Raw genomic sequence first — 23,586 nt, forward strand, 5'->3', positions numbered from 1 at the left:
TTACATGGGTGTTATACCTTGTTAAAGGTGTGATATTAATTCAAGTTTTTTTTAATGCAGAGGCTTTCTATCAGTTACAAGCACTTCACTGCTGATCTTAGAAAACCCTCATGCTCTCTCCTGCATTCTGACAGCATTTCACTTTTTAGTGCCTAAAACTTTCATTCTGGGTCATCACATTGTGACAAATTATACCCAGAATAAATAATCAGGGATATTTTATCCTTCAAAGATTGATCAAAGGGCACTACAGCGACATCTACTTTTACAATCTGTTTCTGTGGCATCCAGAAGAAGAAGAAGACTAGCCCTTAACTCGGCAGTGGAGTTATCGGAGCACCGTCCTGACTGCGTTTACATAGCAAGCTATTCTTGTTTTTACAAGGCCGAGTTGCTAGCTCGACGCTCAACCTGACTTGGATTCGAACTCGGGAACCTTCGCTCCGGAGTCCAGCACTGATACTATTGTGCCACCGAGCGGGACTGTGGCATCCAGAGTCATTGAGAATTCGTGTGGATATTCATGCACTCTTGCCTTTCACCATAAGTAGCGGTTAGATTTGGAATATTTTTAGCAAGTTAATAAGAGAATGGATTAATACTGTTGCGATTCACATGTTGGGAGAGAAGGGATGGATTTTCTTCAATAGTGGTCATGGAGCTTAGAATTCCATTTCCCTGTGGAACTGAAGGCGATCAACTGGTTCACTTGACACAAGTTTTGATTATATGCAAAACACAGGGCACATTAAGTTTCACTGAAGCTTCAGTAGCTATCATAGGGTCCAGGTATCTTCTGCCAGTGTTTAATCACCACTGAACTTACCCCAAAACTTCCCCAATTTATCACTGGCCACAGCACTCTTAGAAAATTTGATCACTATTTCACATTGATAAAGGACTCCTTTATCAATATAGGTTACCATCCAAATCGAGACAAAATAATTTGATAGAAATGGGGTATTAGCTATTAGTAAAATATAAATTCATATGGCATAAAAACAGGTTACTTGGCCCAATGAATCCATGCTAACTGTGTTGCCCAGTAAGTTAAACCCACATTTGGCCATGTTTAGCCTTCTAATCCCACCTAACCATGTCCCTTTTAAATCTCCCACCTCTAATTTTAAGCCTATAATTTACTATTTTTAGCAACCCCTCCCTGGGTGAAAACTTATGTACATAGAGTTGGACAGACTTGGAATGTTTTTCCTGGAATGTCAAAATCTGAGGGAAAGACCTGAAAGAAGCTAAAAAATTATGAGAAGCATTAATAGGGTAGGCAATCAGAATCCTTTTCCCAGGGTAGAAACAATAAATACCAAAGGATATAGCTTAAGGCAGGAGGGGGGAAATTCAAAGGAGAGGCACGAGGAAGGGTTTCTTTTAGACGGAGATTGGAAGACGCTTGAAATAGGCTGCCACGTGAACTATCGGGGAATGGAGGAATGTGGATTGTGTGCAGGCAGAAGGGATTAAGTTAATTTGGCATTGCATTTGGCACAGACAGAGGGCACAAAGGGCCCATTCCTGTGCTGTACTATTTTATGTTCTATCTGATCGTTGCTGGAATGTATCGGTCATCCCTGGTTGCCGTGGAAAGGATTGTGGTGAGTCACCTTTTGGATCCTTTTGGCGACAGATGCCATTGGGAAGTTCCAGCATTTTGTGACAATGAGGATGAGAAATACCTGGAGACTTTCCACGTGTAACTCCCTCGTGTGGCAAGGCTACAATACGCCCCAAAGCAGAGGTAAAAATGTTAGTAGCCTCTCCATCCACTGAACACACATTGCTTAATTAGCTACCGAAATAATCAAAAACATTTAAAGAGCCATTATAATTAGAAAGCAGTAAACATTGAAAAATGCCAAGATATAAGGAATAAAAGTGTTTTAAACAGTTAATACATTTAAGCAAACAAAATAAACCGAAAAACATATAAATTACTGTACCTAAATCTTGCCCATTCACCAAAACCATCTCACTCCATGGAAATGAAACGTCTTACCAACAAAGCCCTCGTCCTATAAAATAAACAAATAAAATAGAATTCTTTAGGTTAAATCTTATTGTGAGCCATTTTAAACCCACCCAGAAGTCAGTGGTTCTTTAAAACTAAGAGACCCCACTGGAGAATGTACAGGAATGTACAATATTCAGTTGAGACACAAGGCTCATTACAAACTGTCTCCAGAGCTTTCAATAAAATGCTGCTATAGCCCTGAGAGCAACTGGTCAAATGACACACTTTTTAAAATGGTTGCAAGAGAGTGCAGATTTTGGAATCGGGAGCAAGAAACAAATTGGAGGAGGAACTCAGGATGGAACAGCATCCGCTGTGGGGGTGTGGGGAGGGAATTACTGACATTTTGGTTCGAGACCCTGCACTGGAACTGGGCAGAACAGTCTAGTAAATGCCTTCCAAGCCTGGAAGTTTTTAACTTCCTAAGAGCATATACACTCAAGTTGCCATATCAGACCATGATGCAACCAGTCGGGATACTTTCAACAGTACATCTGTGGAAGTTTTTGAGAGTATCTTGGTGACATACAGAACCTTCTTAAACTTCTAGGTAAGTAAAGACTTGGGCGTGTAGCATTCTTGCGATTGCATCTGCATGTTCAATACAATAATGACGATGTATGGTTACCACAGTGAATGGCTTCTGTGCCCTTTCTGACTAACAGACAAAATTGACATTTGGATATCTGTAAGAACAGAACCATTTCATTACTCAGGCAGGCTGTAGTGCACTTAATTGTTCACAGCTTAATAGCACAACGAGAATGCAAAAACTAAGAGCTGCAGCAGTAAGTGAATATGACTTTCAATTTTAGTAAAATCAAGATGTGATGCAAACAACAACCAACGCAAAAACTGATAACTGAACCAATGGTAAAGTCTAATGATTCTGCATACACAGAAACTTAAGTCCTTTCTAGTCATATGGCTACAAATGTGTTATCCAAAATGTTACATGTGCAAAGGAAAAGACAAGTTTACAGCCCTCCAAATGCATATCTACACAGCCATGCAGTGAAGCTTTCTTCAGGGCTTTTAATGAGATCTCTTATCCGTGAAAATGCAGAAAGGTAAGTAAAGTTCGTATTAAATTCAACAGAGAATCGTTGCTTGCCTGAATATCCTAATACTGTTGATTATTCACACAACCAACATTAACCAAGGTATTACACATACATAACACTCTATGCAGTGTAAACAAGAGTAAACTCATGGTGCAACAATAAACTTAAACATAATGCTTCTTTCAAAATATATCTACCAAGTGCTTGCCAATATTAACAAAAACTTAAGACTCATTGATGTTGCTGTTTCAAGGGCAAATAAAGAGTGCATGAAGATGATTGTTTTTCCACCACACGCTTCAAATTGGATCAAAAGTAACCCATGCAGGAAATTATATAAAAATAAGCTTATGTACGGAAATGCTGCTCATGCTAAACAAGCTGGATATCTACAGGCCAGAACAACAAGGCTCTCATGGACTAGCTTTTATCCAGTTAATCCTATGCAATAACAAACAGAACACAGCAGGAATGTACTTGAAAATAACACTTAAGTTCTATGTAGTTTTTAAGTCAGAGGAGATGCTTTCCATCTGTAATAGACGACAAGAGACTCTACAGGTGCTGCAAATCTTGAGCAACGCACACAAAATACTGGAGAAACTCAGAAGGTCATCCCTCTCACTCCTCACCTTCCCATCCCCTCCCTCTGGTGTCCACGTTCCTTCACCTTCTTCCATGGTCCACTGTCCTCTCCAATCAGATTCGTGCTTCTTCGGTCCTTTACTTCTGCCAACCTATCACCTCCCAGCTTCTTACTTCCCACACCCGCCCACCTTCCCCTCACCTGTCAGCCTGTACTCCATACCCTGTCCCCACCTTTACATTCCGGGTCTTGTCCCCTTCCTTTCCAGTCCTGATGAAAGTTCTTGACCCAAGATCTTGACTGTTTATTCATTTCTTTAGATGCTGCCTGACCTGCTGAGTTCCTTCAGCATTTTGTGCATGTTGCTCCAAGATGCACTTCCAGCTCAGCAGGAAGAGTGCCACACCATAAAAGGCACTGATTTTCTAACGGGATATTAAATCAAAGCTATTCCAGTCATTCAGGTAAATATAAAAGCTCTCAAGGCACCGTTGCACAGAAAAGCCTTGGCCCTAGCCAATACCTACCCTTAAATCAACAATGCCAAATCATCTATTCATTGTCTCTGTACTCTCTGTGGGATCTTGCTGTGTTCAAAATGGCCACTCAGTTCCCCACATGATAACAGTGACTGAACATCAAAAGAATTTCACTGATCGTAAGGAGACTGGGAATGACATTTGAAGGGGTGCAAAAATTCTTTGAAGGATCCCACGCATAAAATGGCATCGTGTTTGCCAAGTTACACTCAGCACATCAGAATAATCTGGTGGACAAATAATTTAACATGCTCGCCCTCAAAATGCACAGAAATGCCCACATATGTATCCTGAGCTGAGCACAGATTATCTAAAAAAATATAAACAGTTGTCAATTGGTATTGTAAAAGAACCATAATGAATACTCAAACACGAGGAAATCTGCAGATGCTGGAAATTCAAGCAATATACACAAAATGCTGATGGAACACAGTCAGCCAGGCAGCATCTATAGAAAGAAGCACTGTTGATGTTCTGGGCTGAGACCCTTCATTTCGTTTTGGGACGAAGGGTCTCGGCCCGAAACGTCGACAGTGCTTCTTCCTATAGACGCTGCCTGGCCTGCTGCGTTCCACCAGCATTTTGTGAGTCACAATGAATACTGGTAGTTCTATTCTTCAGCTGTATCAAGGAAAGCACAAAATTGCCCAAACTCCAAATTCAATTGATTTCCAGTTGATCTGATTTTTAACTCTGCAAGCTTACAAGATATTTAGAACAAGAAGCTTCTCATGTTAGACCAACCTTGGTAACATTAGAAAGAAAGGCAAAAGTATGATTTACTGGGAGTTTACATTTATAGCAAAGCACTGGAGCTGCTAAACATCGCAAAAGCATGTTTCCAAAGTAGACGCCAAATTCGGAACAGAAAAGCTTGTTAATTCTAAGGAGGGGGCTGACTCTAAGTGTACCAGAAACACAAACACCAGGCAAAGCTGACTGTCGCATTGCGCCTGTACAAGTGCAGAGTCATCTTAGTATACAGAACTTCTAAACCAAACACAACTGGACCAAATCAAAACACAGAACATCCTCATTTCTTAAAATCAAGCCTCACAGCTCAAAGGAAGACCATTCAGTCTTTCATTTCCATCCCAGCAGAACTACTTAGACCCACTTCCCAGCACTGCTACTCAACCACCAGTTCTTGAACAAGATGGCACAACCCTAATCAGTGCAGTTTAGCAACACTGAGCAACTGACGAAGGGTCTCGGCCCGAAACGTCGACAGTGCTTCTCCCTATAGATGCTGCCTGGCCTGCTGTGTTCTACCAGCATTTTGTGTGTGTTGTGAGCACTTTGATTACTTTGACTAAGACGGACCTTTTGTTGTTCTAATTTGACTGTTGTAAAGTGTTTTATTCAAGGTTAGTTTACGTTTTTCTTGTGAATGATGCTTAAATGATACTGTTTCTGTGATGCTGCTTTAAGTAAGCTTTTTATTGTACCTGTGCATTCACATACTTGAGCATATGAAATAAATTGAATTTGCTCTACAGCTTGCAGCTTTTTAAATGTTGACCCAAGGAACCTTTTGAATGTGGGAAGAGTTTCTGCCTCTTTTAGACATTCAAGCTGATAAGCTCAGACCCCTCAATACATTCACTTATTGGTTAAAAATTATTATTCCTCAACACTTCCCTAGTAGTCGAACGCTTGCTTCAAAATGTACTCAACCAATCATCTTTTAGACATTACTCCCATTGGAATTTCAACAACTGTGGCTCAAGCCACTACTCCCTTCATGGAATGATTTCATTCTATCACAATCCTCCATTACATTATCTGGAATTTTGGAGAAATTCAATCTTTTGAAAATTTCCATGTTGCAACTTATTTGTCCTAGATTTCATTCATTAGTGATCAGGAGCTACAGCACATACTTCAGAGCGTCACTTGCAACTCATTGTTGTAAGATTTTCTTCATAATAAATAAAACAATTACAGAACAACAGAAGCATCGTTAGAAATACCCTATGTTGAACAAGATCTTCTAACTAAAACATCGAGGGTTAAACACTGCACTTGCAGTACCGTGTACAGTTTTGGTCACCCTATTATAGGATAACTATATAGTTAAACTGGAAAGCGTTTTGAAGGATGTTCCCAGGGCCTGAATTAAGGGAGAAGTTGGCCAGGATAGGTCTTTATTCTTTGGAACACAGGAGAATGGTAGAGCAACCTTACAGAGTTGCTTAAAACTATGAGTTAGCAGTTAACAAAGTTAACAGTCTATTCCCGAGGGGCATAGGTTTAGGGTGAGAGGGGAGACATTCAAAACGTCCCCAAGAGGAAACATTTAAAAGGTCCCCAAGGCACACCTTTATCACACAGAGGGTGGTGAGTATATGGGATGAGCTGCCAGTGGAAGTGGGTAAGGCAAGTACAGTAATATCATTTAAGAATCATTTGAATAGGTACTTGGAGGGATCGAGTTGAGAGGGATATGGGCCAAGCATAAGAAATTGGGACTAGCTGGGTAGGCACTGTAATCAATAAAGTCTGGTTGGGTTGAAGGCTCTGTATCTATGCTGTACAGCTCTATGAACTAAAAAATCATACCATAACTTGGACTGCCAAATATATTAAATGGAAAGTGCCTTCACTTTAGAAGTTTATTGTCATAACTTCTAAACTTTTAGTTTTCAAAAACTGCTCCCATATCTGAGCTCCTTCCATATTACCACTGCGCATTATTTAACTTTCAGATGACAAAATATAAAATACTAGTTAGGTTGCTCTTGGAGTATTATGCACAGTACTAGTTGCCCCATTACAGGAACAATGTGGAGGCCTTGGAAAGGATACAGAAGAGGTTTATAAGGACGCTGCCTGGATTAGAACACACAAACTTTAAGGAGAGATTGGATTCACTTTGCTTGTTTTCCCTGGAGTACTACAGACTGAGAGGAGGCCTGAAGGAAGTTTACGAAACAATGGAAGGGCATAGATAGGGTAAAGAGTTAGAAGTAGAATTATCTAGAGGAGATGTGTTTATGGTGAGCAGGGGAAAGTGTAAGGAGGTGTGTGGGGCAAGTTTACTCTTTATACAGAGAATGGTGAATGGTTGGAATGGACTGATGGAAGCCGAAGCTTTTAAGAAGCTTTCAAATAAACACATGAATATGCAGAGAATGGAGGAATGTATAGATCATGTGCAGGCAGAAGGGATTTGCTTTAATTTGTCATCATGTTTCCCACAGACATTATAGGCTGAATAATCTGTATATGTGAAGTATTTATACTTCTGTGTTCTATGGCCTTGAACCTGTCACTTCAGAAAACTAAGGACCTAAATAGGATGAGTATAAATGAGTGCAATGGTCAGTGTTAATTTGGTGAGCAGAAGGTCCTGCTTCTGTGGTAAGTAACTCCAAAACTTCTCCTTTGATCCTTCTAACACTCCTTATCCTTCCTGGGAAATGGATCTCGTGTGGACTGTAACATTAGCAATTAATGAGGAGGTCCCATACCGCAAACTCAAGTTCCTCAGAATAACATTATCCGCTACAATACAACACTCCACTGGCCCTTCATAACAGATGTAGATATTTGTGGGTTCCAGGGATCTGGGCTCATAATCTAAGCTGACACACACTCAAGGAGAAGGGGGGAGAGCAACTTCCATCACATACAGCAGGAGTTGATGAGAAGGTCCAAAGATCTGGAGCAGTTGCTACCAATCCCCAGTGTTAGCCCACTCTCACCATGCTAACCAGGAGACCTATTCAGATCCCAGCATCCCAGCACTGAGTAGCTACACCACTCACGTTGGCTCATCTCACACTGAGTTTACGGGATGATTATCTGCTGGCTTTGTACCAGGCTCTCAGCAACCCTGGTTCCCTGCACAGCAGGGATCCACACTAGGTTCTAAATATACAACACATTACTATATCACCCTGTACTATGTGCTGCTGCTGTGATTCCATCAGTACGCTCACTCCTGAGAACACAGCCGCAACGCTGAACGAGGTACCAGGGTTTGCCTTCATCAAGTCTCCTGCCAACTTCCATTATTCCATTTCTTTCTCTCATTGATAAAATTCCCTCATCCCTGGAAACAAATACACTGTTGTTGGATCAATCACAGGTAGAGATCCTTCAGAGTGAGGTAGGACACTAGGTTGGGTGGTGCAGCAACAGCATCCTCAAGCTTAATGTTAGCAAAACTAAACAGCTAATCATCGACTACAGCAAAGGGAAGGAGGGCGAACATACATCAGTCTACCACTAGGGATCGGTGACAGAGCAGGCCTGCAGCTTTAAACTCCTGGGTGGGTGTTAACTTGCTAGATAGATGCAATCACAGGGAAGATTTTTAACCTTTATTTATTGAGATACAGGACAGAAAAGGCCCTTCAGGCCCAGCAGTCCCCGATTTAACTCTAGCCTAATTGGGGACAATTTACAATGACCAATAACCTACCAACCAGGAAACTTGCGCACCCGGTGGAAACACATGCAATCACAGGGAAAACACACAAACTCCTTACAGGCAGTGGCAGGAATTGAACCCAGGTTGCCTGTACTGTAAAGCGTTGTGCCAACCACTATGCTACCATGCAGACCCAAATGCTAGTGTCTTTACTTTCTTAGAAGGTTAAAGTGTGTCATCAAGCACTCTAACAAATTTCTACTGATATATTATTAACTCCACCATGGACAGTCCCAAACCTGGGTGTGAAAGGTGGCAGGCTGGGCATGAGGCCAGAAACCCCATTCTGTAAAGACCCAGAGTTACAGAAATGCCAAAAGAAGCTCCAAAGACTCATCCCTGGGAGAGGAAGGACACCAAGAAGATGGGCTACACTTGGGGACAACTTGAAAGACTGGTCCAGGATAGAGGACTCTAGCGAGCTGCCATCAGTAGGAGTGAGGTGCTTAAGTACTATTGAAAGTATCCTGACTGGTCACATCATGGCTTGGTATGGCAATTTGATTGCACAGAAACGTAAGAAGCATCAGAGATTACTGGACACAGCCCAAGACGTCATTGGCTTATCTTCCCCACCACTAGAAATATTTATGTGATGTGCTGCCTAAAGAAGGCAATATCTATCATCAAACATCCCTACCAACTGGGTCATGCCATCTTCTCACAGCTACTATCAGTCAGGAGTTATATAGACCTGAAGTCCCACACCACCAGGGTCAAGAACAGCTATTTTTCTTCAACTATTCAGTTTTTGAACCAGTTTGAACAACCCTGCCTCAGTACACTAACGCAATGACCATTTGACCACTTCACACTACAATGGACTTGTTCCAATTGTTTTCTTTCTCGTATAATTTTCAGATAACTAATGTTTTTCTTGTGAATGTTGCATACCGAATGCTAAGTGCCTGTGATGCTGTTGTAAGTAAACTTTTTAATGCACCTGTCATCACACGTATTTCTACATATGACAATAAATTCTATTTTGAATTGTTCAGTCCAGGTGCTATTTTCACTTTTTATGAGATCTGACACAGCATCAAGGCTACAACACATCTGACAAAGAAAAACAGCTCATTGTTTTAAAACATTTTGGGTCAATTATAAGTTGTGAAAGAAATGCATTTCATTGGGAGATCAGTTACCATCTACAGCATCTGCAGCAGGAGGCAGTTTAAAGCAGTTTATGCTTGTTTACGTGCTGGTGGACACCTGATGCAATTGAAACGCTCCAGCAGTGCTCTGTGAAAGGTATATCTTTAATACTTGGGAATGTGCTATGGTATTGGGTCAACAGAGCCATTTTGTGGTTATGCTACTGAGCTAGTTCAAACACCACCAAGCAGATCAAATCACTTTGTGGTAAGATATGTGATGAAATTCAATAATTCGCAAGATATCAGATTCTGGAAAAATTCCAACACCTCAGGGATGAGAAACCTGTCACTCCACTGAGTCTGCCTAAATATGACTGTAGTGTCAGAGAGAAAGAGAGAGAGTCAATACAGAAGTAGGCCCTTCAGCCCACCAAGTCTGTGTTGACTTTTCAAACTTTTTTTTAAGAGATACAGCTCAGTTACAGGTCTTTTGGACCAAAGAGCCTGTACAGCCCAATTACACCCATGGAAACAATTTACTTACTAGCCTGTAAGTGTTGGAATGCGGGAGGAAACAGGGGCACCCTGAGGGAACCCACGCAGCCACAGGGAGATTTACAAACTCCTTACTGACAGAGGTGGGAATTGAACCTGGATCATGGGTGCTTTCACCAACCACCACACTACTGTGCAGCCATATCCACTTTTACACTAATTTAAAACTGTCCAATCTCATTCTCCCCTGCCCTGCCCCTCCCCTACATCAATTCCTCCCCAAATTGCACCTCTTTGGGGCAATTTTACTGCCAGCAATTAACCAACCAGTGTTCTCATTTGTGGAATGCAGGGGAAAACTAGGGCAACAAAATAAAACCAATGTAGTTGCAGAGTGAATGTGCAAACTCCACACAAACTGCACCCAAAGTCAGGATTGAACCAGAGCCTCTGGGGCTGTGAGACAGTGGCACTACGAGCTATGTCACCCCTACTGCAGTCCTCTCTTACACTGCCTTTGTCCAGATCCAATGGTCACAGATAGGACAAAAAGATTCTAAATGAATGATAAAGAAGATGGAATGATTCAGTAAGGTTTATAGGAACTAGTTCCACTCCCTGGGGGTGTCTAGAACTGGCACATTACCCTAAAGTTACAGCCAGGCCATCTCAGTTTCAAGGGAGACTTCCACACGCAAAGGGCAGCGGGAATCTGCCATATTTCTTAAGCCAGAGAGTGGTGAATCTGTGGAATTCACTGCCGCAGGTGGCTGTGCAGGCCAAGTCTTTATGTATGATTTAAGGCAGAGGTTGATAGATTCTTGATTAGTCAGGGCATGAAGGGACATGAAGAGAAGGCAGGAAATTGGGGCTGAGAGGGAAAATGGATTCGCTGTGATGAAATGGCGGAGCTCTCAATGGGCCAAGTGGTCTAATTCTGCTCCTATATCTTAAGGTCTTATATCTTCTCCCTGGGAACTGGAAGAACTGAGATTGTTCAGGATGTGATTCAATTATAATTTTGAATTGGAAGCCAGTCTACTTTTGTGATGGGAGTACAAATAGATGGCCTGGGATTAGCAAATTTTCATGATCTGATCAATGGAACAGACTCATCATGCTGAATGGCCTCTTCGTATTCATATTATCAAAGGTGCAGAAACATCCTAGAGAAAAAAGATCAGTGTTAAAGTCCTTATTAAATGACAGATCAGAATCCCAGTGCACTATGCCAAGCACCGACTGAAATAGCAAGGACAAGGTGCCGATCTTTAAATGTGCTTTCGTTCCACTCATTTGGGTGACCATTGAGAAAACAGATACATTTTCATCAGGTACAATAAAACTCACAATAGATTCTGCAGAAGACAACTAATCCTGCTCTGCTTTTGATTTTTTTTAAAGTTAACCTTCCATTCTACTCGAGGAGCTGACAAAAAAATCTACAACTCTTAAAAATCTCCACTAAGATCACACTTTCTTTCCCAGTTTGCTCAAATGCCCACTAATTAAAAATATCTCAAGTATATATCATCAGAGCAAAATGAATAAAGCTCCATAATGTCCCAGTGAACATATCAAATGAATAACTTTTAATTGAGCTTAATAGGATCCACAATGGGTATCCAGTGCTTTTAATTGTATAGACATAAAGAGATCCTTCCTGTTCAATTACAGAAATATTTCCACTCTCCTTAGAATACAAGGACTGGATTAGATAGTGAAGCCAATTCACTTCAAACTCTTACTGCTCGATTTGCCACATAATTTTTTTTTTCATATTGCAATGAATTTAAAGACAAGAAAAAAGTTCCAAAGGGACTGAGATCCAGTATCTCGGTGATTATTAACTATAGCTTGATATTAGTCCTGGGGTAAACCAGTTTTTTTAAGAGTATCCCATAATCACCAAATCCAAGCTAAACACATCTAGTTAAACCAACCCTGACAAAATCAATCTGTTTGAAGGACACTGAAAAAAATTAAATAAAAACACAGATTCAGGAAATCTTAAATAAAAACAGAAATGCTGGAAACACACAGTAAGCCAGGTAGCATCTGTGGAGAGAGAAATACAGAAAACATTTCAGGTTAAAACCCATTGTCAAAAGGGTCTGTCAGCCATTTAATATGTTCGTATATTTCTCCCTTTTCAAAGGAGGCATATTCAGTGATTACAGTATCACATCATTACAGTACTTCAACACAACATGATTCACACTATTTACAGTCAATAGTTTCAAATTGCAGCACATCTCCATCCAGAGCCCATTCAAGTCCCTGTGATGCCCACTGGCATGGGCATATCCCTGGAAGAGGGATAGACAGTCAGCTGGGTCAGAACCCTTGACTGCCCATGGCCTGGACCTGTGAACGGCAACTTTGGCCAAGTCCAGGAACGAACGAACCAAGAGATTTCCCCTCAAATGACCCCCCCCCCTACCCCAGGATATTCAGTTAGTGCAATGTTTTATAGTGCTAGCTGTAAAAACATAGAAATATAGAAAACCTACAGCACAATACAGGCCCTTCGGCCCACAAAGCTGTGCCGAACCTGCCCTTACCTTAGAAATTACCTAGGGTTACCTATAGCCCTCTACTTTTCTGATCTTCATATACCTGTCCAGGATTCACTTAAAGGACCTTATTGTATCCGCCTCCACCACTGCCGCTGGCAGCCCATTCCATGCACTCACCACTCTCTGCGTAAAAAACTTACCACTGACATCTCCTCTATAAACTGTGCCCTCTCATGCTAGCCATTTCAGCCCTGGGAAAAAGCCTCTGACTATCCACACGATCAATGCCTCTCATCGTCTTATACACCTCTATCAGGTCACCTCTCATCCTCCGTCGCTTCAAGGAAAAAAGGCCAAGTTCATTCAATCTGTTCTCATAAGGCATGCTCCCCAATCCAGGCAACATCCTTGTAAATCTCTTCTGCATCCTTTCTATGGTTTCTATATCCTTCCTCTTGTGAGGTGACCAGAACTGAGCACAGTACTCCAAGTGGGGTCTGACCAGAGTCCTATATAGCTGTAACATTACCTCTCAGCTCCTAAACTCAATCCCACGATTGAAGAAGGCCAATACATCATACGCCTTCTTAACCACAGAGTCAACCTGCGCAGCTGCTTTGAGCATCCTATGGACTCAGACCCCAAGATCCCTCTGATCCTCCACACTGCCCAGAGTCTTACCATTAATACTATATTCTGCCATCGTATTTGACCTACCAAAATAAACCACCTCACAATTATCTGGGTTGAACTCTATCTGCCACTTCTCAGTCCAGTTTTGCATCCTATCAATGTCCTGTTGTAACCTCTGACAGCCTTCCACAGGGTTCAATTCCTGCCATTTTCCCTCAGGGAAATGTTCTCCCCATCTCCATGTGGGTTTCCTCCAGGTGGTCCACTTTCCTCCCACATTTCAAAGATGCGCAGTTAGGGTTAATGGGTTGTGGGCATGCTACGTTAGCACCAGAAGCGTGGCAACACTTGTGGGCTGCTCAGCAGTCCTTGCTGATTTGACTTGATGCAAGCAACACATTTTACTCTATGTTCTGATGTAAACGTGACAAAGAAAGCTAAGTTTTGTTTTCCTTTTTACTATGCAAGTCTTCCGAAAGTCCAAAATGTAAAAGTCTGGAAAACCACATCAAGACAGGCAACATCCATAGAGAGAGAGACAGAATTAAAGTTTCCAACATGTAACCCTTCACAGTTTGGAATTTAGGTAACGAGGACAAAACCGAAGCCTCGGCTGAAGACTGGACAATCAGGCGTAGAGAAGGGAAGATCACAATAATGATGAAAACATAGCAGGGAGTGGAACCTAGGAGAGGAGTTAAGAAGGAAGAGCTGGGGGGGGGGATAAAGGGTCAGGAGGGGTGCTGAAATCCAAGAGCTGCTGACATGAGCAATCTTTGACTTTAGAAAGAAAGGGAAAAATTATCTGTTGTAGCACCGAATATTTTTATTATCTGTTGTATTTAGAGATGTGGCAAAAAACAGGCCCTTTCTGCCCAATGAGCTGCGCCAATCACAACCCACCTATTTAACACTCGCCTAAACCCAAAACAATTTACAATGACCAATCAACCTACGACCCAGTACCTCTTTGGACTGTAAGAGGAAATCGGAGTAAACCCATGCAGTCACAGGGAGAACGTACAACTCCTTGCGCTAGAATTGGAATTTGAACTCGATGCCCCAAGCTGTAATAGCGCCGTACTACCTGCTACCTACCTTGGCACCCCAATGTATCTGAGATTAGAATGGTATTGAGACAGATTGAGTTGCTATGGTCGCTGAACAGGTTCAGGGATATGCAAATACCATGTACAGAGCTTTGCACCTGCCTGTACAGAGAAATATAGACTGAAACACTAATACCAGAAAAAAACATTGAAAAATATAGCATAAGAACAGGTGTTTCAACACATAAATTTGTGCCATACTAATTAAGCTAATAATTCCCAATTACATTATTTACTCCTGCCTGCACCACCAGGCAGAACGTTCCAGGCACACATTACATTCTGCATAAGAAAACTTGCCCTGCTCACTTCCTTTGAACTTTCCCCATCTCATCTTAAATGCTTGCCCCCCTGCATGAGATTTTTTTGACCCTTGGAAAAAGCTGTCTCTCTTAATTTTATAAAATTGTATCTGGTCTCCTCTCAATTTCTGCCACTCCAGCAAAAACAACCCAAGTTTGTCCAATCTCCCTTTATAGTTCATGCCCTTTAATTCAGCTGCCATCCCAGTAAACCTCTAATGCACCCTCTCTGAAGCTCTCCATCCTTGCCATAACAAGAATTGAAGCCAATATTCTAGATGTGGCCTAACCTTTTATTAAACTGCAATTTCCTAACTGTTAAAGTCAAAGTCAAAGCAAATTTATTATCCAAGTACATATATGTCACCATATACTATCTTGAGATTTATTTTCTTGCAAGAAAATAAAGAAATAGAACAGAATTTATGAAAAATTACACATAAACAGACTGGCAAACAACTTATGTGCAAAAGAAGACAAACCGTGCAAACAAAGAATAACTAACTAACATTGTGAACGTGAGTAATTGAGTCCTCAAAGGGGTCCGTAGGTTGTGGAATCAATTCAGTGTTGAGGCGAATGAAGTTATCCACATTGGTACAGGAACCTGATTGTAGGGCAATCGTGTGGGACCTAACCTGGTGCCTGGTGTTGTAGGACCTAAGGCTCCTGGGATCTCCTGGACGATTGTGGTAGCAAGAAGATAGCGTAGACTGGATGGGGAGGGGGGGGGGGGGAGAGTTCTCTTGATAAACTCATTGCCTTGACTAATAAAAGCAAATGCGCGGTACGAGATTATTCTGAAGCCATCCTCCCTCTTAACCTGCCTTATGCTCATCAAAGCCAAGTGATTTAAACAGAGAATAATTTGAGATTCGCTCAGGTTGAGTACTGATAACATATTTTTATCTCCTGTGGAATGAAATGATCTGTTAAAACATCCACAGCAAGCTTCTACAACGCCCTGAGTTTCCATTTTCATTCATCATTGCTAATGATGGCATGCTTATTTGAGATTACCTTCACAATATTTATATTGGAAAATGATATCATACAGAATACATGATAGTGCTCACCGTTTTGACAAAGAGAACCACATGCAACAGTAAGCCTAACTCTGCCCCTAGAGCACCAGAGATAGGCGTCCGTAAGTCTCGTGAGACCATGGATTTGTGCCTTGGAAGGTTTCTCCAGGGCGCAGGCCTGGGCAGAGTTGTTAGGGAGACCGGCAGAGCAATGTGTTGTTAAGTGCCTTGCTCAAGGACACAAACACGCACCAGAGAAATGTATCAGTTATTGACTCTTCTACGAAGCTGGAAACATAGAACATTACAGCACAGGAACAGGCCCTTTGGTCCATCTAGTCTGTGCCAAACTTTTAATCTGTTAAATTCCATCGATCTACATCCGAATCATAGCCCTCCAAACCCGCCCCATCAATATTCCTATAGAAAGTTTCTCTTAAATGTTGAAACCCACCCCACATCCACTACTTGTGCTGGCAGCTCATTCCACTCTCACCACCCTCTGAACGAAGAAGTTCCCCCTCAAGTTCTCCTTAAACATTTTACCTTTCACCCTTAACACATGCCCTCTAGTTCTCACCCAACCTCAGTGGTTAAAGCCTGCTTGGATTTAACCAATCTATGCCCCCTCATAACTTTGTATACCTGTATCAAATCTCCCTTCTTCTATGTTCTAGGGAATAAGGTCCTAACCTACTTAAACTTTCCCTTTAAATCAGGTCCTCAAATCCCGGAAACATCCTTATAAATTTTCTCTGCACTCTTTCAATCTTATTTACATTTTTCCTCTAGGCAGGTGACCAAAACTGGACATACTACTCGATATTAGGTCTTATCAATATCTTATACAATTTCAATATAACATCTCAACTCCTGTACTTAATACATTGATTTATGAAGTCCAAGCTGTCAAAAACTTTCTTTGCAACCTCATCTACCTGTGAAGTCACTTTCAAGGAATTATGGATCTGTATTCCCTGATCCCTCAGTTCTAAAGCACTCCTCAGTGCCATACTGTTCTCCAAGTGCAACACCCCACACTTGCTACATTAAATTCTATCTGCCATTTTTCAGCTCAAGTCACTAGGTGGTCCATATCCCGCTGCAAGCTTCGATATTTTTTCTCACTGTCCACTATACCCCCAATCTTGGTGTCAGGCACAAATTTGCTGATCCAGTTTATCACGCCATCATCCAGATCGCTGATATAGATGACAAACAACAATGGATCCAGCCCCAATCCCTGTGCCACACAACCAGTCACAGGTCTCCAGTCAGCAAGGCGACCATCTACAAACACTCTCTAGCTTCTACCACGAAGCCAATGTCTAATCCAGTTGACTAAATCATCTTTAAACTTCTTAATCAACCTCCCATGTGGGACCTTGTCAAAGACCCTGCTAAGGTCGATATAGACAACATTTACTGCCTTGCCTTTATCAACTTTCCTGGTATCTTCTTCAGCAAAGATTGGTTAGACATGACTTACTATGCACAAAGCCATGTTGATTATGCCTAATCACTTTTATCTACCCAAATACATACATATCCAATTCCTTAGAATATCTTCCAATAACTTGCCCACTACTGATGTCACTGGCTTATAATTTCCTGGGTTATTCTTAAAGCCTTTCTTAAACAACAGAACAATATTATCGATTCTCCAGTCTCCAATACCCCACCCATCACTAAGGACATTTTAAATATCTCTGCTAGGGCCCCTGCAATTTCTGCACCAGCCTCCCACAGGAGAACAATTTGTCAGGCCCTGGGAATGCATCCACACCAATTTGTCTCAAGACAGCAAACACCTCTTCTCTATAATCTGCACGGAATCCATGACCTCACTGTTGCTTTGTCTCATATCGATAAACTCTGTGTTCATCTCCTGAGTAAATACAGATGCAAAAATGCATTTAAGATCTTTCCCATCTCTTTCAGTTCCACACGTAGATTACCACTCTGATCTTGCAGACGACCAATTTTTTCCCTTGCTATCATTTTGCTCTTAGTATATCTGTAGGAACCCTTAGGATTCTCTTTCACCTTGTCTGCTAGAGCAACCTCGTGTCTTCTTTTAGGCCTCCTGATTTCCTTCTTAAGTGTTCTCTTGCATTTCTTACACTCCTCGAGTACCTCATTTGTTCCTGCCTGCCTATACCTGCTGTGCACCCCCTTCTTTTTCTTAACCAGAGTCTTAATATCTCTCGAAAGCCAGAGTTTTCTAAACCTATTATCCTTGTATTTTTATTCTTACAGGAACATACAAACTCTGTACTCCCAAAATTTCATTTTTGCAGGCCTCCCACTTACTAAGGACACCTTTGCCAGAGAACAACCTGTCCAATCCACACTTGTCAGATCCTTTCTGATACGATCAATATTGTCCTTTCTCCAATTTGGAAACTAAATCACTTCCCTTTACGTAACTGAAACCTTACTGACAGCAAGTTTCGGAGAGCATATCCTTTAAATTATAACACCGTATTGCCTCAGAATTTCATGTAAATGGAATGGGTTCTGTTACAAAAACTAATAAAATATAAAATATTTCACTAACAATGCTTGTTAGTCCAACTTTTTATTCCTAACCCTACGTTATATTACGTAGAATGAAGGTTACCATACCCTTACCTCAAGATGGTAATTTTTTTTAAAGTAGAACTTGATTTTCTCCATCTATACAATGAAAACAACAGGTTAAACTATGAACAAGTTGTTCTGCAAGGTCTGAAGTAAATGTCTATTCTTTGTGCATCGGAAGCTGTATTGAATGAAAATAACCCTGCAGATTTAAATAATAACTTCCCATTCTGAAAGGAACTGTGAATAATCTTCTGAATTTTCTGTTACCCTCCAGCACTTCTGCAAGAAATAATAAAAGGAAGTGGTTTCACTTAATTTCCAGTCAATTTGTCAAAACATAATAAAAAAGAGAAAGTTTGAACAGCAGTGATCACTTCTTTTTAAACATGTTACTTGTACAAAAGCATTATTTCCTTTGTGCTGTGTATACTTTTCTCTATCTTATCTTCTATCCCGCAGTTATAAGATTCCTGAATGCACCTTTTGTAGAAAAAGGAGAACTCTTGCTCTCTGAATCTACCTCGTCATTGCCCTTATCTGTCTAACTGCACTGTACTCTCCCTATAACTGTGACACCTTTATTTGGCATTCTGCTATTGCTTTTCTCTCCGTACTACCTCAATGTACTTTTGTTTGCAATAATCTCTTTGGATGACAGTCAAAACAAAGTTTTTCACTCTATTTGGTATATGTGACAATAATTATAAAAAAAAACAATATCCTCCCATTAAATATTTTTGACAACATCATGGATAATTATTTCCACAACCGTAGTGGATGTAATTTGCACTAAGATCTTCAAGCTTATCGATATACATGCATTTTACACAGGCAGAAAAGTCCTACTCTAAATTCCAGACACGTAAAATGCCTTCAAAAGCTGAATCTGTGATGAAGACGCAAGCATGAATCAAGGCAATGTTACTGGGTGACATGCAAAGGTACAAACATAAAACACATCAATAGAATCCATGCCTAAATCAGTGAAGCTTCTATGAACACAATCAAAATGTTGGAGGAACTTAACAGGCTAAGCAGCATCTATGGAAAAGGGTAAACTATCAATGTTTCAGGCTGAGACCCTTCATCAGGGCTGATTCCTACTGGATCTTTGCTGGAAGAATACAGAGAAGGTTTTGTATCAGGCAACAGGCAGCATTGTATTGAAACTCACTTCGTCAAGCTGGAAGTAACATTCAGGTTAGTATATTGTCACATACACCAGGGTGCAATGAAGTTCCTTGCTTGCAAGAAGCTCAGAGAGTGAACAGTATATATGGTAAGAACAAGTACAGCGATGAGCAAGACAACAGAATTGTGCAAAGATTGCAGTGCAAAAAGATTGGCTGAAGTGGCCATATTGGAATAGCAAAGAGAGGCAGAATTAAGAGTCCGAGAACCTGGCAGCTCCATTGGGGAGGGAACGTGAAAGAGGTGATTGGTTCAGAAGTCTGACAGTGGTAGGAAAAAAAGCTGTTCTTGAGTCTGGTTGTCTGGGCTTTCAAGCTCTCGTATCATCTCCTAGAGGGTCAAAGTGAGAAAAAAGAATGGCCAGGACTGCAGGCATCCTTGGCGAGATCATTTACTTTCCTGAGGGAACACACCATGAAGCTGGACTGGATGGAAAGAAGTGATGAGCCTGTGGCAGACTGAGCAGTATTTACCACTCTCTGTCAGCCTAGCTGCCATACCAGGCTGAGGCGCAACCTGTCAGGATACTTCTTATTGTCCTTCTGTAGAAGCTTGTGAGAATCCTCATTGATAAGCAGATGCCTTAGAAAGTATATAATGCTGATAAACGTTCTTGATCACCACATCAGTGTAGACAGTTCAGCGACCAGGGCAGCTGCTGTTGATATGGTTGCCTAGGAAATTGAAGCTGTCTACCGTCCTTACAGAAGCTCTTTTAATGAGGGCAGAGTTGTGTTTACTCCCCTATCGAATTGATAGCTACCCATTTGAAAATTGGAAAATACTGCTTGCTTTTTTATCATTATACGTCTCTGACGGCTATACAAATTCAGTAAGCATTGCTCAGCAGATGTAAAGGAAAGTCTAACAACAAGCACCAATTGCAGAAAACTGGTGAGCTAACCTGGCCACCTAAGGCAGTTTGAGATATAACACAAACTTGCACTTGGCCTTTAATAGGTCCCAAGATGTCTCAGAGGAATCAAAGAAAAAATTGACGCCATTAAGGAGATTTTGGGGTGGGTGATTTTATTAAAGAGGTAGATTTTAATGAGTGCCTTGTAAGAGGAGGGGTGGAAATTATGAGTATGTGGGGAGGCAATTCCAGTGCTTAGTGTCTGGAAAACAGAAGGCTCTGCGTCAATAACAAAGACATGAGGATAAGGAGAGTGCAGGAGTCCATAATTAGAGCAATGCAGGGATAGTAGAGGGAGCTTCAGAAATGACAGCCACTACGGTAGTGAGGGAATGTAAACTGCAACAGAGAGTGACTCAGTGACACAACTAGCAGAGCCAATGCCTCACAACTCCAGAGACCCAAGTTCAATCCCAACCTTGGGTGCTGTCTGTATGGAGTTTGCTCACTGTGACTCCCCGAGTTTCCTCCAGCCACTCTATTTGGGATATTTTCAGCCATATCCCAAAGATGTGTAAGTTGATAGATTAATTGACTGCTGTAAATTGTCCCAAGCTGGTGTTCCGCTGAGTAGTTGAAACTGGGGTAGCTGACACGAATGTGGAGAGAATAGGTTTCAGGGAATGGGGTTATTGAGCTAGGTTATGCTTTATTGGCAAAAATAGCATTCACATTCATGTGCAAATAATGGCTCAGATCTCCCACAGAAAAGCCAGCAAAGACTGAAGTGAGGAAGATCCATTCAGTTGCTTACTGTCTGCTTTCCACCATTAGATTCTCCATGGTGCCCTGTGAGGAACAGCAACTTTCCACAAGACTTCCTGGTGCTTACTCTGGGTATGTCCGGTGTGACAGTGCAAATCCAGCAACCCCAACCATCTAAAAAAAATGAGCAGCAGAAGAATGAGGTGGAGACACAAGAGACTGCAGATGCTGGAACCTGGAGCAGTAAACAAGATGTTGGAGGAACTCAGCAGGTCAGGCAATTATCTGTGGAAGGAAATAGACAATCAGTGTTTCACATCAAGACTTCATCTGAACCTGAAACATTGACTTTCCATGTTCTCTCTCCAAAGGTTGCAGGACCCCGCTGACCAGCATCTTGTCTGCTGCAGTGAAGTAGAGGTACAGGCACTTTGAACTGAGTTGAGTTAAGTATATTTAATTTTCATGAATATTTTTCCAATATTCTCTGTGTTTTTTAAATTTTTCTGAAAATGTTAAATTTATTTTAAAAAATGAGTTAATTTGAATAATTTTTGAATGTTTGCTAATGTCAGAGACCTGCGCCAACATTTGCCAGCTTCAACAGCAGGTTCACTTTGGGGGAGGCAAGCAGCATTTCTGCTCTGTAACAATTTTTACCCAGACTGCAACACTCAGTCTACAGAAGGAGACCGAAGACTCAGCTTATAGATTATAGGACAAGTGTTCCATCTTGTAAACAAACTACCACCTCTTTTGATGGCTGTACACAATACAGTTTTGAATACAGGTGTTGAAAGTAGAAACAGCTTGTTTGGGATACAAAATGCATCTGGTTAACTGCAGCACTAACTTCTTTACTTCTCTTTTAATCCCAGTTTTTAATTAATAGTAGAAGAAAAATCAGCAATAATACTTGCATCAGGAGACAAAATTAAAGTGCCTCCATCTCTTTTGTTTATAGGATATCTTGCAACAGATTTGACCATGCTAATACCTTTGCTTCAAATTTGAGAAAAAAATAAAGCTGAATATTTAGAATCTAAAGAAATATAAACTCTTCCATTTTGTCGCAACAGTTAAGAAAATAGTCCTAGAAATTGTTTTCCTTTGTAATGAGTAGGATACCTTCATCATTTTATTCTACACTGAAAGTAACAGGAATAAACAAATTTACTGAAACCATAATCAGGACATCTTTAACAATTGCTAATCCTCAAAGGCACACTTCTAATTAGATGTTGATACAGCCAAGTGCCTTTTTTCAGCTTTGCACCTGCTTAGGGTGAGATGGTTGCTTGATAAGTGGAAGATCAAAAGAAACATGAGAGAAGAAGATGCCAAGAGATGAGTAAGTGGTGGTGGGAGGGGGGGGGGGGGGTTGAGCCATGATTGTGGGAGTGATAGAGAGCAATAACTTTGAGGAGTATTTGTGGGTGTAGATATTGGTGAGAGGAATCAGTAACAAGAAATGCACAGATACCTTGATAACTCCAAGGTGGTAATGATCTCTTTTCTGACCATCATATTTATTCTCATCTTCCTACCACCTCACTTGCTTAATACTCGCTTCACCTCTGAACTTGTGCAGTTCAGGAAAAGTGCCATTATCATAGAGCCATACAGAACGTTAGGCCAATAAGCCTCTAGACCAGTGGGTTCCAACCTTTTTAAGCCATGGACTAATGCCATTAAGCAAGGGGTCTGTGGACCCCAGGATGGGAACTCCTGATCTAGACCTTTCCTATCCATGTACCTGTTCAAAAGCCTCAGTCTTGTCCTCTGGCAGTTCATTCCATATATGGACCACTCTCTGAGTGAAAAAGTTGCCTTGCAGGTTCCTGTTAAACCACTCATTTGTCACCCTAAACCCATGCCCTCTACTACTTGATCACCCAACCCTGGGGGGCGGAAACTGTGCATTATCTTTAAATCATAATCCTTCTTATCCCGTTGAGTGTTGCATCATCTTTTGTTTTAATATCAGTGACATACACTAATGTAGTATCTTTTACATAATTACACATAATTGTTCATAATGAACAATGTTTGACACTGAGCATTTTAAAATATTAATAGACTAAATGCTGGGTCAAAAATCCAGTTTATAAAGACCAATCTAAAAGGATGAGAAAGAGTTGGTGATATTCAGGAAGGGAATAGCATAACATGGTGGAGGAAGAGGATGCTTGAAGAAGGAATACTTAACCTATTCCACATTTTTAAAAACAGACCTGTGGTCTGAGATCATTGTACCAAATTAGGTTGGTGCCCCCCTTGGATCACTTACAGTTAAACATTACTCAAATTAATCAAAAACTCAATGGAACCCAGGAGATTGAACAGGGAATGAGA

At 41.1% G+C, this 23,586-nt stretch overlaps 1 protein-coding gene across 4 annotated transcripts in view; it reads right to left on the reverse strand.

Moving 5' to 3' along the window:
• znf516 (zinc finger protein 516) overlaps positions 1-23,586 on the reverse strand; it is a 132,235-nt gene that overhangs the window by 91,109 nt on the left and 17,540 nt on the right. For 3 of the 4 annotated variants that reach the window (XM_073050517.1, XM_073050508.1, XM_073050527.1), the window contains one exon: positions 1,956-2,027. The exons of the other annotated variant lie outside the window; for it this stretch is intronic. The gene's annotated coding sequence lies outside the window, so the exon portion shown is untranslated. The remainder of the gene's footprint in view (positions 1-1,955; positions 2,028-23,586) is intronic. 4 annotated transcript variants of the gene reach the window in all.

The sequence above is a fragment of the Hemitrygon akajei genome, chromosome 1 (genome assembly GCF_048418815.1).
Source record: "Hemitrygon akajei chromosome 1, sHemAka1.3, whole genome shotgun sequence".
Classification (NCBI taxonomy): domain Eukaryota; kingdom Metazoa; phylum Chordata; class Chondrichthyes; order Myliobatiformes; family Dasyatidae; genus Hemitrygon; species Hemitrygon akajei.